The 13,765-nt window shown below is 38.9% G+C and overlaps 1 pseudogene; it reads right to left on the bottom strand.

Moving 5' to 3' along the window:
* Positions 1 to 12,127: 12,127 nt before the first annotated feature.
* Positions 12,128 to 13,030, bottom strand: LOC128667042 (olfactory receptor 1F1-like; annotated as a pseudogene).
* Positions 13,031 to 13,765: the final 735 nt, after the last annotated feature.

Below are 13,765 nucleotides of genomic sequence, written 5' to 3'. Positions count from 1 at the left end.
AACAAAATATACATGTAAAAATTAAAATGAAAAAATGTCAGAAAAGATTAAAAAAAGTGATGTAAAAAATGATGATAGGTTGAATGATCAGAATCCAAATGGGAATCTGATCATCCAACCTGTTGCGAATATAAGAATTAAAAATTGTATTGGAAATAGCTATTTGTGTAGCCCCAAAGTGATTAGTTGTAGTGGATTGGTGCATGAAATGTTTTGGTGTAATGAAAATTCTGAATCTAAAAGATAAATATCTTTGTACATCAGGAAACCTATACACAAAATAAATTGTTCAAATGAACAAAGAATTGGAGTGCATGTGTATCCATACACACATAATTATAGGAAAAACATAATTTATGCTTACCTGATAAATTCCTTTCTTCTGTTGTGTGATCAGTCCACGGGTCATCATTACTTCTGGGATATAACTCCTCCCCAACAGGAAATGCAAGAGGATTCACCCAGCAGAGCTGCATATAGCTCCTCCCCTCTACGTCACTCCCAGTCATTCGACCAAGAATCAACGAGAAAGGAGAAACCAAGGGTGAAGTGGTGACTGGAGTATAATTTAAAAGATATTTACCTGCCTTAAAAAACAGGGCGGGCCGTGGACTGATCACACAACAGAAGAAAGGAATTTATCAGGTAAGCATAAATTATGTTTTCTTCTGTTATGTGTGATCAGTCCACGGGTCATCATTACTTCTGGGATACCAATACCAAAGCAAAAGTACACGGATGACGGGAGGGATAGGCAGGCTCATTATACAGAAGGAACCACTGCCTGAAGAACCTTTCTCCCAAAAATAGCCTCCGAAGAAGCAAAAGTGTCAAATTTGTAAAATTTGGAAAAAGTATGAAGCGAAGACCAAGTTGCAGCCTTGCAAATCTGTTCAACAGAGGCCTCATTCTTAAAGGCCCAAGTGGAAGCCACAGCTCTAGTAGAATGAGCTGTAATTCTTTCAGGAGGCTGCTGTCCAGCAGTCTCATAGGCTAAACGAATTATGCTACGAAGCCAGAAGGAGAGAGAGGTAGCCGAAGCCTTATGACCTCTCCTCTGACCAGAGTACACGACAAACAGGGAAGACGTTTGTCGAAAATCCTTAGTTGCCTGCAAGTAGAACTTGAGGGCACGAACTACATCCAGATTGTGTAGAAGACGTTCCTTCTTTGAAGAAGGATTCGGGCACAGGGAAGGCACCACGATCTCTTGATTGATGTTCCTGTTAGTGACTACCTTAGGTAAGAACCCAGGTTTTGTACGCAGAACTACCTTATCTGAATGAAAAATCAAATAAGGAGAATCACAATGTAAAGCTGATAACTCAGAGACTCTCCGAGCCGAAGAAATAGCCATTAAAAATAACACTTTCCAAGATAACAACTTTATATCAATGGAATGAAGGGGTTCAAACGGAACTCCTTGTAGAACGTTAAGAACAAGGTTTAAACTCCATGGCGGAGCAACAGTTTTAAACACAGGCTTGATCCTAGCTAAAGCCTGACAAAAGGCCTGGACGTCTGGATTTTCTGACAGACGCCTGTGTAACAAGATGGACAGAGCTGAGATCTGTCCCTTTAATGAGCTAGCCGATAAACCCTTTTCTAAACCTTCTTGTAGAAAGGACAATATCCTAGGAATCCTAACCTTACTCCAGGAGTAACCTTTGGATTCGCACCAGTATAGGTATTTACGCCATATCTTGTGGTAAATCCTTCTGGTAACAGGCTTCCTAGCCTGTATCAGGGTATCAATAACCGACTCAGAAAAACCACGTTTTGATAAAATCAAGCGTTCAATTTCCAAGCAGTCAGCTTCAGAGAAGTTAGATTTTGATGTTTGAATGGACCCTGTATCAGAAGGTCCTGTCTTAGAGGTAGAGACCAAGGCGGACAGGATGACATGTCCACTAGATCTGCATACCAAGTCCTGCGTGGCCATGCAGGCGCTATTAGAATCACTGATGCTCTCTCCTGTTTGATTTTGGCAATCAATCGAGGAAGCAGCGGGAAGGGTGGAAACACATAAGCCATCCCGAAGTTCCAAGGTGCTGTCAAAGCATCTATCAGAACCGCTCCCGGATCCCTGGATCTGGACCCGTAGCGAGGAAGTTTGGCGTTCTGGCGAGACGCCATGAGATCTATCTCTGGTTTGCCCCAACGTCGAAGTATTTGGGCAAAGACCTCCGGATGAAGTTCCCACTCCCCCGGATGAAAAGTCTGGCGACTCAAGAAATCCGCCTCCCAGTTCTCCACTCCCGGGATGTGGATTGCTGACAGGTGGCAAGAGTGAGACTCTGCCCAGCGAATTATGTTTGATACTTCCATCATTGCTAGGGAGCTTCTTGTCCCTCCTTGATGGTTGATGTAAGCTACAGTCGTGATGTTGTCCGACTGAAACCTGATGAACCCCCGAGTTTTTAACTGGGGCCAAGCCAGAAGGGCATTGAGAACTGCTCTCAATTCCAGAATGTTTATTGGCAGGAGACTTTCCTCCTGATTCCATTGTCCCTGAGCCTTCAGAGAATTCCAGACAGCGCCCCAACCTAGTAGGCTGGCGTCTGTTGTTACAATTGTCCAGTCCGGCCTGCTGAATGGCATCCCCCTGGACAGATGTGGCCGAGAAAGCCACCATAGAAGAGAGTTTCTGGTCTCTTGATCCAGATTCAGAGTAGGGGACAAGTCTGAGTAATCCCCATTCCACTGACTCAGCATGCACAATTGCAGCGGTCTGAGATGTAGACGTGCAAAGGGTACTATGTCCATTGCTGCTACCATTAAGCCGATCACCTCCATGCATTGAGCTACTGACGGGAGTTGAATGGAATGAAGGACACGGCATGCATCTAGAAGCTTTGTTAATCTGTCTTCTGTCAGATAAATCTTCATTTCTACAGAATCTATAAGAGTCCCCAAGAATGGAACTCTTGTGAGAGGAAAGAGCGAACTTTTCTTTTCGTTCACTTTCCATCCATGCGACCTTAGAAATGCCAGAACTAACTCTGTATGAGACTTGGCAGTTTGAAAGCTTGAAGCTTGTATCAGAATGTCGTCTAGGTACGGAGCTACCGAAATTCCTCGCGGTCTTAGTACCGCCAGAAGGGCACCCAGAACCTTTGTGAAGATTCTTGGAGCCGTAGCCAATCCGAATGGAAGAGCTACAAACTGGTAATGCCTGTCTAAGAAGGCAAACCTTAGATACCGGTAATGATCTTTGTGAATCGGTATGTGAAGGTAAGCATCCTTTAAGTCCACTGTGGTCATGTACTGACCCTTTTGGATCATGGGTAAGATTGTCCGAATAGTTTCCATTTTGAACGATGGAACTCTTAGGAATTTGTTTAGGATCTTTAAATCCAAGATTGGCCTGAAAGTTCCCTCTTTTTTGGGAACCACAAACAGGTTTGAGTAAAACCCTTGTCCTTGTTCCGACCGCGGAACCGGATGGATCACTCCCATTAATAACAGATCTTGTACACAGCGTAGAAACGCTTCTTTCTTTATCTGGTTTGTTGACAACCTTGACAGATGAAATCTCCCTCTTGGGGGAGAGAATTTGAAGTCTAGGAGGTATCCCTGAGATATGATCTCTAGCGCCCAGGGATCCTGAACATCTCTTGCCCAAGCCTGGGCGAAGAGAGAGAGTCTGCCCCCCACTAGATCCGGTCCCGGATCGGGGGCCCTCGGTTCATGCTGTCTTTGGGGCAGCAGCAGGTTTCCTGGTCTGCTTGCCCTTGTTCCAGGACTGGTTAGGTTTCCAGCCTTGTCTGTAACGAGCAACAGCTCCTTCCTGTTTTGGTGCAGTGGAAGTTGGTGCTGCTCCTGCTTTGAAATTCCGAAAGGGACGAAAATTAGACTGTCTAGCCTTAGCCTTGGCTTTGTCTTGAGGCAGGGCGTGGCCCTTACCTCCTGTAATGTCAGCGATAATTTCTTTCAAACCGGGCCCAAATAAAGTTTGCCCCTTGAAAGGTATATTAAGTAATTTGGACTTAGAAGTTACATCAGCTGACCAGGATTTTAGCCACAGCGCCCTACGTGCCTGAATGGCGAATCCTGAGTTCTTAGCCGTAAGTTTGGTTAAATGTACTACGGCCTCCGAAATGAATGAATTAGCTAGTTTAAGGACTCTAAGCCTGTCCGTAATGTCGTCCAGCGTAGCTGAACTAAGGTTCTCTTCCAGAGACTCAATCCAAAATGCTGCCGCAGCCGTAATCGGCGCGATGCATGCAAGGGGTTGCAATATAAAACCTTGTTGAACAAACATTTTCTTAAGGTAACCCTCTAATTTTTTATCCATTGGATCTGAAAAAGCACAGCTATCCTCCACCGGGATAGTGGTACGCTTAGCTAAAGTAGAAACTGCTCCCTCCACCTTAGGGACCGTTTGCCATAAGTCCCGTGTGGTGGCGTCTATTGGAAACATCTTTCTAAATATTGGAGGGGGTGAGAACGGCACACCGGGTCTATCCCACTCCTTAGTAACAATTTCAGTTAGTCTCTTAGGTATAGGAAAAACGTCAGTACTCGCCGGTACCGCAAAGTATTTATCCAACCTACACAATTTCTCTGGTATTGCAACAGTGTTACAATCATTAAGAGCCGCTAAAACCTCCCCTAGTAATACACGGAGGTTCTCCAATTTAAATTTAAAATTTGAAATATCTGAATCCAATCTGTTTGGATCAGAACCGTCACCCACAGAATGAAGCTCTCCGTCCTCATGCTCTGCAAGCTGTGACGCAGTATCAGACATGGCCCTAGTATTATCAGCGCACTCTGTTCTCACCCCAGAGTGATCACGCTTGCCTCTTAGTTCTGGTAATTTAGCCAAAACTTCAGTCATAACAGTAGCCATATCTTGTAATGTTATCTGTAATGGCCGCCCAGATGTACTAGGCGCCACAATATCACGCACCTCCCGGGCGGGAGATGCAGGTACTGACACGTGAGGCGAGTTAGTCGGCATAACTCTCCCCTCGCTGTTTGGTGAAATTTGTTCAATTTGTACAGATTGGCTTTTATTTAAAGTAGCATCAATACAGTTAGTACATAAATTTCTATTGGGCTCCACCTTGGCATTGGAACAAATGACACAGGTATCTTCCTCTGAATCAGACATGTTTAACACACTAGCAATAAACTTGCAACTTGGTTACAATCTTATTTAACAAAAACGTACTGTGCCTCAAAGAAGCACTAAACGATTAAATGACAGTTGAAATAATGAACTGAAAAACAGTTATAGCATCAATCCTTAAAAACAACACAACTTTTAGCAAAGGTTTGTTCCCCTTAGTAAAGTAACAATAATTAAATTTGAAACATAAAAATGACAGAGCAACGTTTTTTAATCACAGTCAATATATAAGTCTCACAGCTCTGCTGAGAGAATCTACCTCCCTCCAAAGAAGTTTGAAGACCCCTGAGTTCTGTTAGAGATGAACCGGATCATGCAGGAAATACAAGAGTAACTGACTGGAAATTTTTGATGCGTAGCAAAGAGCGCCAAAAAACGGCCCCTCCCCCTCACACACAGCAGTGAGAGAGAAACGAAACTGTCACAATTTAAAACAAGCAACTGCTAAGTGGAAAAATAATGCCCAAACATTTATTCACTCAGTACCTCAGAAAATGCAAACGATTCTACATTCCAGCAAAAACGTTTAACATAATAAATACCTATTCAAAGGTTTAATGTACTTTTAACAGAGTAATTCCAGTGAAATACCATCCCCAGAATACTGAAGTGTAGAGTATACATACATGTCATTATAACGGTATGGCAGGATTTTCTCATCAATTCCATTCAGAAAATAAAAACTGCTACATACCTCAATGCAGATTCATCTGCCCGCTGTCCCCTGATCTGAAGCTTTTACCTCCCTCAGATGGCCGAGAAACAGTAATATGATCTTAACTACTCCGGTTAAAATCATAGTAAAAACTCTGGTAGATTCTTCTTCAAACTCTGCCAGAGAGGCAATAACACGCTCCGGTGCTATTGTAAAATAACAAACTTTTGATTGAAGTTATAAAAACTAAGTATAATCACCATAGTCCTCTCACACATCCTATCTAGTCGTTGGGTGCAAGAGAATGACTGGGAGTGACGTAGAGGGGAGGAGCTATATGCAGCTCTGCTGGGTGAATCCTCTTGCATTTCCTGTTGGGGAGGAGTTATATCCCAGAAGTAATGATGACCCGTGGACTGATCACACAACAGAAGAAAGGAATTTATCAGGTAAGCATAAATTATGTTTTTCCTATAATTATGTGTGTATGGATACACATGCACTCCAATTCTTTGTTCATTTGAACAATTTATTTTGTGTATAGGTTTCCTGATGTACAAAGATATTTATCTTTTAGATTCAGAATTTTCATTACACCAAAACATTTCATGCACCAATCCACTACAACTAATCACTTTGGGGCTACACAAATAGCTATTTCCAATACAATTTTTAATTCTTATATTCGCAACAGGTTGGATGATCAGATTCCCATTTGGATTCTGATCATTCAACCTATCATCATTTTTTACATCACTTTTTTTAATCTTTTCTGACATTTTTTCATTTTAATTTTTACATGTATATTTTGTTATACATTTATTTTTATTTTTATTTTTGACATACACACATCTATCTTCTTCCTTGCCAAATATACAAAGAATAATGTATACCACACAAATCAATATGTGTTTATATAATAACTATTAAAGTAAACAAAGTGACATTTCATACAAGTATCCATCTTTTATAAGAATTCAACAATTTTCACATGTTCAAATGCAAACAACAGGTTCAAAACTTAGTTTCCCATTCAGACTTTGATCACAAATTATTATACCTCTCACATACACACTTTCTATCCTAACATTTACCATAGGCTTAAATATAAACAACAGGTTCAAAACTCTGTCTTTCATTCAGAATTGGATTATGAATTACTTCACTTCCAATGCACACATATTTTATCTGTCAACATTTATTAACTAAATATACTATTTTTCAAATGCATAAGAATAGCATCTGTGATAACAAACAATTCAGTGAAGTTATATATGTAACAAATGGCAGTAAATACAAAGTGACAAGATTGTTTTATTTTCACTCATTTTCATTTTGCAATTAAAAGGTTAAAGTTTAGATTCTCACATATGTACAACCTTGCAAATCAGTCCAATTTTTTAAATTGTAACAGCTGGGATCCTGTGCTGGTTCCACAGCTGAATGCACACCAATGTTTTTCTATTGGATTACATTCCTGATGACAACTTCCTCTTTTTAAACAAATGTGTATAAATTGCCAACAATTGTTAAGGATGACATTCACTTTTTATCTGATGAAACAACCCTTGTAGGTTGAGAAACGCGTCATAAAATAAAAGTCAATTTTTTTATTTGAAGTTGTCTGTGTTGTGGTTCATATATGCCTATTGAACAACACACATAAGATCACTCCTCTGCAGAACCTGAAGTCCAGATAGCAGGAGATAGATACCAAGTTGCAACTAGAACAAGTGCCTTTGGAGCCTGGCTCCTACAGTGTACTAGCCACTGTTAAGTGCTAGCCTGCTCTCTTGCACTGGTCACAGCACAGTGCCACACCATCTGGTAAGCATAATATCTACTTATATCTGTACCTGCATTCCAGACGATATCACGCTATTGTGGCGCCCTCTTTCTATTCTTCTTCCTGAATATCTACTCACAGTGTATATTGCAGGTTACCGGCTCCTTCCCAATATGAAAATACAATATCACAGATTCAGTAAAAAAGTTTGTCTTTATTTGGCTCAACGCAAAGGTGTTTCATCGGTCCCAGCCGTCTTTCTCAAGAGCAATAAAAGTGCTTTACAAACCAAAGCATACCTTTCCGCTGCACAGGCGGCCTTTAAATACATGTCAGTTACGCTACCTGCTTCCCCATTGGAGGAGAGCAGGTTTACACCCGATTCAAAATTTCAATTGTAAATTTAAAATAAACATCTAATAAAACATAAAAAACAATATTAATTATATAAGAAACTATAAGTTTGTTTTAAAATATAAAATTTCTGTAGATATCATAATTTTTGCCGGTTTTGTAGTTCCCTTTCAGGTAGTTTTCTGTTTCAAGTTCTCTTTCAGGTCCGGTATGTCAGTGAAGATCACATGTTATAGGTTGTCCAATGAAATTCAGTTTCTGGTATAGTGATTTTTTGTAGTTCCCTTTCAGGTAGTTCTCTATTTTAGGTTCCCATTCAGGTCTGATATGTCAGTGGGTATCACATGTTATCGAATGTCCAATGAAAAACAGTTTCTGATATAGTGATATTGATTGCCTTTTCTTTTTTTCTCAAAATAAAAAGACATAAGTGTTATTCACAGATACAAAGTTTCTTATATGAATTCTACTTATCCAAATATTTAGAGGAGGTAGAATAAATTGCCACTTAGAAGTTTGTTATAAGTTGGAATAGATACTTTTCATAATTAAACATCCATATTATAAATAGACTTGAATGTTAAATATTGACTCAGCGACTTGTGTGTTGCATATAATTTCTTGAAATTAAGTGTGAGAATTATATTCTTTTGTACAATATGTGTATATATAAACATTAAGTGTGATGATATAACATGAACTGTCTGTATAAATACATGTTTATTTTGCCCCCCTTTCATGTACTAATGTTTTCTGTATTCACTTTACACAAATTTTACTGGTTTATTCCGGCCCCATTGTTTCTAAGGAACACATTATAGGTTATCATCTGTTTTGCCCCCCTTTCATATGTTGAAGGTTTTTAAGACAAAAACAGCTTCTTTTTTTTTTTTTTTTTTGTGTGTGTCCTTATACTCGTATTCACCTCAACAAGAACAAAACATGTTACTGATTTATTTAGGCCCCATATTTTCACCTTTTGAATTTATCATTTATTTTGCCCCCCCTTTCATATGTTAAGAGTTTTTTAGACAAAGGCAGCAATTTTTGTGTCCTTATTTAGACCCCATTGGGCAAATGTTCTAAGTGTATGTATCCATTTTAATTCTCTTTGGTCTAGTTGTTTTGCCAGATTACCACCCCTCCAATGAACTTCAACCTTCTCAATTCCTATCCATAGAAAGGATTCTTTTGTGAAATGTTCACAATTGTTGCAGTGTAGTGGCACTCCGTGGTCATCATTATTCTTTTCTATTTTATTTTGATGTTCCATGATTCTTGTTTTTAAAAATCTAGACGTTTGTCCTAAATACTGGATTTTGCAGCCACATTGCAACAGATATATCACATTTTTACTTTTGCAAGTAATGAATTCTTTTATTTCAATTTGTTTCCTGTAACTGTGGAGTCAAATGTTTTGTGTGTTCTTCTGGTGTAGTTACAACCTTTGCATTTGCCGCAAGTGAAGAAGCCTGTCATGTTACTTATTTGTAAAGGTTTTTTGGGGGCTATGCCTTTTATGAGTGAGGGGGCTAATTTTTGTTTAAAATTTTGTCCTTTTCTGAAGATAACTGTGGGCTTAGCTGGAATTATAGGTCTTAGATATTCATCCTCCTTTATAATGTGCCAGTGCTTTTGTATAATTTTTTTAATTGTATGATGTTCTACATTAAATGTGGTCACGAATTTAGGGAAATTATTATTAAATGAGGTCTCATTTTTGTGTTTGTTTTCTAACAGGGTTGATCTTATTTTATTTCCAACTAAAACAAATGCTGACATTTTAACAGTATTCTTCATCTTCCCTTGCTCTCCTGGCTCTATTCTCATAAAGCATTAGAGTGCTTAAAACTCCCCTAGGACCTCACCGTTTCCAGCAGCCTGACATTGCATGCAGTACTGATCAGTCAGGTATGAGGAAAACAGAGTCGTCATCTGCAGTCACATCCCACTGCTTCCAAGGTATTTGCTGTTGGGTTTGTTTAAAAGTGCTACTATTTTTAACATCGGAATGTCAGGCACAAAGCTGCCCTGTTTTTGTGAACTCCAGCCTTCTAAAGAAGTACGAGATGAGATGTTAAAAACAGTAGCGCTTTCTTTTACACTTTTAAACAACCCCAATGGCAGATACTTTGGAAGCAGTGGGATGTGACTGCAGATGATGACTCTGCTTTCCTCATGCCTGACCGATCAGTACTGCATGCAATGTCAAGCTGCTGGAAACGGTGAGGTCATAGGGGAGTTTTAAGCACTCTAATGCTTTATGAAAATAGAGTAAGGGAAGTAGTGCAACAGTTTGCCCCCCCCGCTGCAGCTGCTCCTGCTCTCTGAATGTCCTGGGCAGCCCTTGTAATTACCAGAGCATCTTGAACAGTTATTAATTAAGGGCCTTAATTAATAACAGTTCAAGACGCTCTGGTAATTACAATACCGCTCCTTAGTGCACTGCTCACCTCTGACTCTCTGTAACACACTGCTGCAGCTGGGGTTGGTATGGCTATGCACTTGCCCAAACAAATGGCATATACACATGCCCTGGAGTCCTGGACTAGAACAGTCAACGCACGGCTAAACTGCTGGCTGCTTCACAACGTGTCCCTGGCTTTAGCAGATTGTCAACCATTACTACCTCCTCCCCCAACAACCAGTCCCTGAAAACAAGTAATGACGGTCCTGTTTGTAAGCCGGCCGGTCAGGAGTCTGCTCCAGTGTTCATCTGCACCTAAATAATCAATAGATGATCTGATCTCAATCTCATATGCAGATGCGCGGGTATTACTATATTCTTTCTCTTTTGAATTGTGTCTGTTTTTATTTATTGCAGGTAAAGGAAAAGTTTTGTCACAAAACTTTTCCTTTACCTGCAATAAATAAAAACAGACACAATTCAGAAGAGAAAGAATATAGTAATACCCATGCATCTGCATATGAGATCAGATCTTCTATTGATTATTTGGGTGCAGATGAACACTGGAGCAGGCTCTTGACTGTCCAGCTTACAATTCAAATAGGGGGAAAAATTATTACTACTTAATACTTACCGTAGTTCTACACCAGACAGTCAGTGACAATTTCACAATCCATCAAAGTTGTCCAGACTCCAGGGCAGGACAGGTCACACCTTCACACTGTCACAAGTCCTTCTCAGCTAGACTCAGCAGCTCTGTTTTCTTTAGTTCCTATTCTTCCCACGCCAGAATATGACAAGCCTCCTACAGGCTGAGGCGCCACAAGAGTGATGTCACTCACTGAGACCCACTCCTGATCTGCTCCCGTTTCCCGAGGCTATTTGTACAGCAGCCTCCTTAGGGAGCGTATGGGCCGCGAGGAGCTTAAGCAGCACCACTAGGTGGGGCTAGCTCTCGTGGCTCATACACTTAATTTGCAAGATATCCATATTACGCAATGGAAGGGCATCTGAACGTCTCACAGCCTCTCCTTCATTGCGTAACATGAATATGGATAGATCGCTAGTTTGCAGGCAGTCAGCCTTGTATCATGGTGGCAGAGTCGGCTGCGGGTGGGGGGTGGGGGGCTATGGGGGTACCTTGGCTAAATAAAAAAAAATTATATATATTTAAACAAATAAATTATTTTTTTATTAAACATAATAAAAAAGTGCAATACACACATTGGACAGGTGAGGCGCTACCTCACCTGCCTCCTTTGACAACACGGCACTGCAATGTAGCTATTGCTAATTTTGAAAAAAAATGTTTGGAAATAGCAACGTGCTACTTGTATTTATTGCCCTATAACATGCAAAAAAAGCAAAGAACATGTAAACATTGGGTATTTCAAACTCAGGACATAATTTAAAAACTATTTAGCATGGTTGCTTTTTGGTGGTTGTAGATGTGTAACAGATTTTGGGGGTAAAAGTTAGAAAAAGTGTATTTTTTTCAATTTTTTCATTATATTTTATAATTTTATTTATAGTAAATTATAAGATATGATGAAAATAATGATATCTTTAAAAAGTCAATTTAATGGCGAGAAAAACCTGTATATAATATGTGTGGGTACAGTAAATGAGTAAGAGGAAAATTACAGCTAAACACAAACATCGCAGAAATGTAAAAATAGCCCTGGTCCTTAAGGGTAAGAAAATTGAAAAATGTCCTTGTCCTTAAGGGGTTAAACAAGAGCAATAATGAAAGCTTTAAGTAAATGCTTCTTTAGTGCTAAGCTTCTTCTATTTGCAATTAATAGGCAAAATATTGATCAATGCTTTCTTTACATCTCTGTTCCTTAGACTGTATATTAAAGGGTTTAACATGGGAGTCACTGCTGTGTACAATACAGAGAATACCTGGTCCATTTCCCCTGCTTGTTCTGAAGCTGATCCCATGTATACACACACAATAGTCCCATAGTAAATTAGTAGGACTGTGAGGTGGGACGTACAAGTGGAGAAAGCTTTTTTTTTACTATTCACTGACTTCATATTCAGGATACTAATAATTATTTTGATATAAGAAGTTAAACTCAACAAGAATGGAGACATTACAAATAGAACTGTTTCTACAGAGATTATATTGTTTAATACTGTGTTGTCACATGAAATGCTTGTTAAATCTTTGATATCACAATAGAACTGCCAAAGACTTGTTGACTTACAAAATGACAACTTGGAAGCAAAACCAGTAAGAAGAAATTAATTCACACATCCAGTTGTCCAAAGGGCTAAAGAAATCATTACACATTTTTTGTTATTCATCAAAACATGATAACTTAATGGGTTACAGATAGCAAGGTAACGATCATAAGCCATGAAGGACAACAGGACAACCTCAGTGCTTGAAAAGAAAACAGTAAAGTATGTCTGTGTTAGACACTGTATGAAGGATATTGAGTTATATCCAGTTATTAAAATATCCATCAACTTCGGAAGAGACACAGTAGTAAAACAAATGTCAATGAAGGATAAATTTCCTAGAAAAATATACATGGGCGTATGTAAATTAGTATCTATAGAAACCAGTAGAATTATGGTTAGATTTCCTATAATTCCAGCCATGTATATAATGAAGAAAACACTGAAAAGAAAAGGTTGCTTCTGTGTCTGTGTGGCAAACGCTAGTATATGGAACGCCATGGTTGTTGTTTGATTGACCATTAGCATGATGTTTGTCTAAACTATAAAACAATATTACTCTAATGCTCAATAACGTTTTAATGCATTCAGGTTGTACTGCAATAGCTATAAAAAAAAACAAAAAAAACATTTTAGGTTATATTTAGAACATGTTGTTAAATGAATTATCTTTAAATATTTTCTTTAGAAAAAGGAAACATTTGTCAGGAAAAACAATGATAATACGCTTGTCAGCTGTAATAGAATATATGCATCATATTTATACACTGGTACTAAATAAATTAGATATATGGCTTATACAGGTTTATAGAGAAAAATAAATAGTCCATTTCAGTTATTACTCATAATCAATTCCTCAAGGTATTTTTGTATTATGTAGTTAGATTCAACAAAACTATAATTGTTTGAATTTCTTGAGCTGTGCAAAGAGAAAAACACAAAACACTTGTTTATTTTTAAAGGGACAGTTTGCCCAAAAATGTTCTCCCCTTAAATTAGTTCCCAATGATCCATTTTACCTGCTGGAGTATATTAAATAGTTTACAAGTAGCTCATTTACCCTTAATTCAGCAGTTGAAAAAGCTGGTTTAGCCTGTGGTATCCCCACCTATACTGAAAGTTTCAATACGTAATTCCAGGCTACTGTCAGCAGAATAAATTACACTCTTGGTGGGGTGCAGAAGAGATAACTAATAAAATTATAATTTTCAGTTGTTCTCTCTAAGTATTGAGGTT

The sequence above is a fragment of the Bombina bombina genome, chromosome 1, assembly GCF_027579735.1.
Source record: "Bombina bombina isolate aBomBom1 chromosome 1, aBomBom1.pri, whole genome shotgun sequence".
Taxonomy (NCBI): domain Eukaryota; kingdom Metazoa; phylum Chordata; class Amphibia; order Anura; family Bombinatoridae; genus Bombina; species Bombina bombina.
This window is presented reverse-complemented; position numbering and strand designations above follow the sequence as displayed.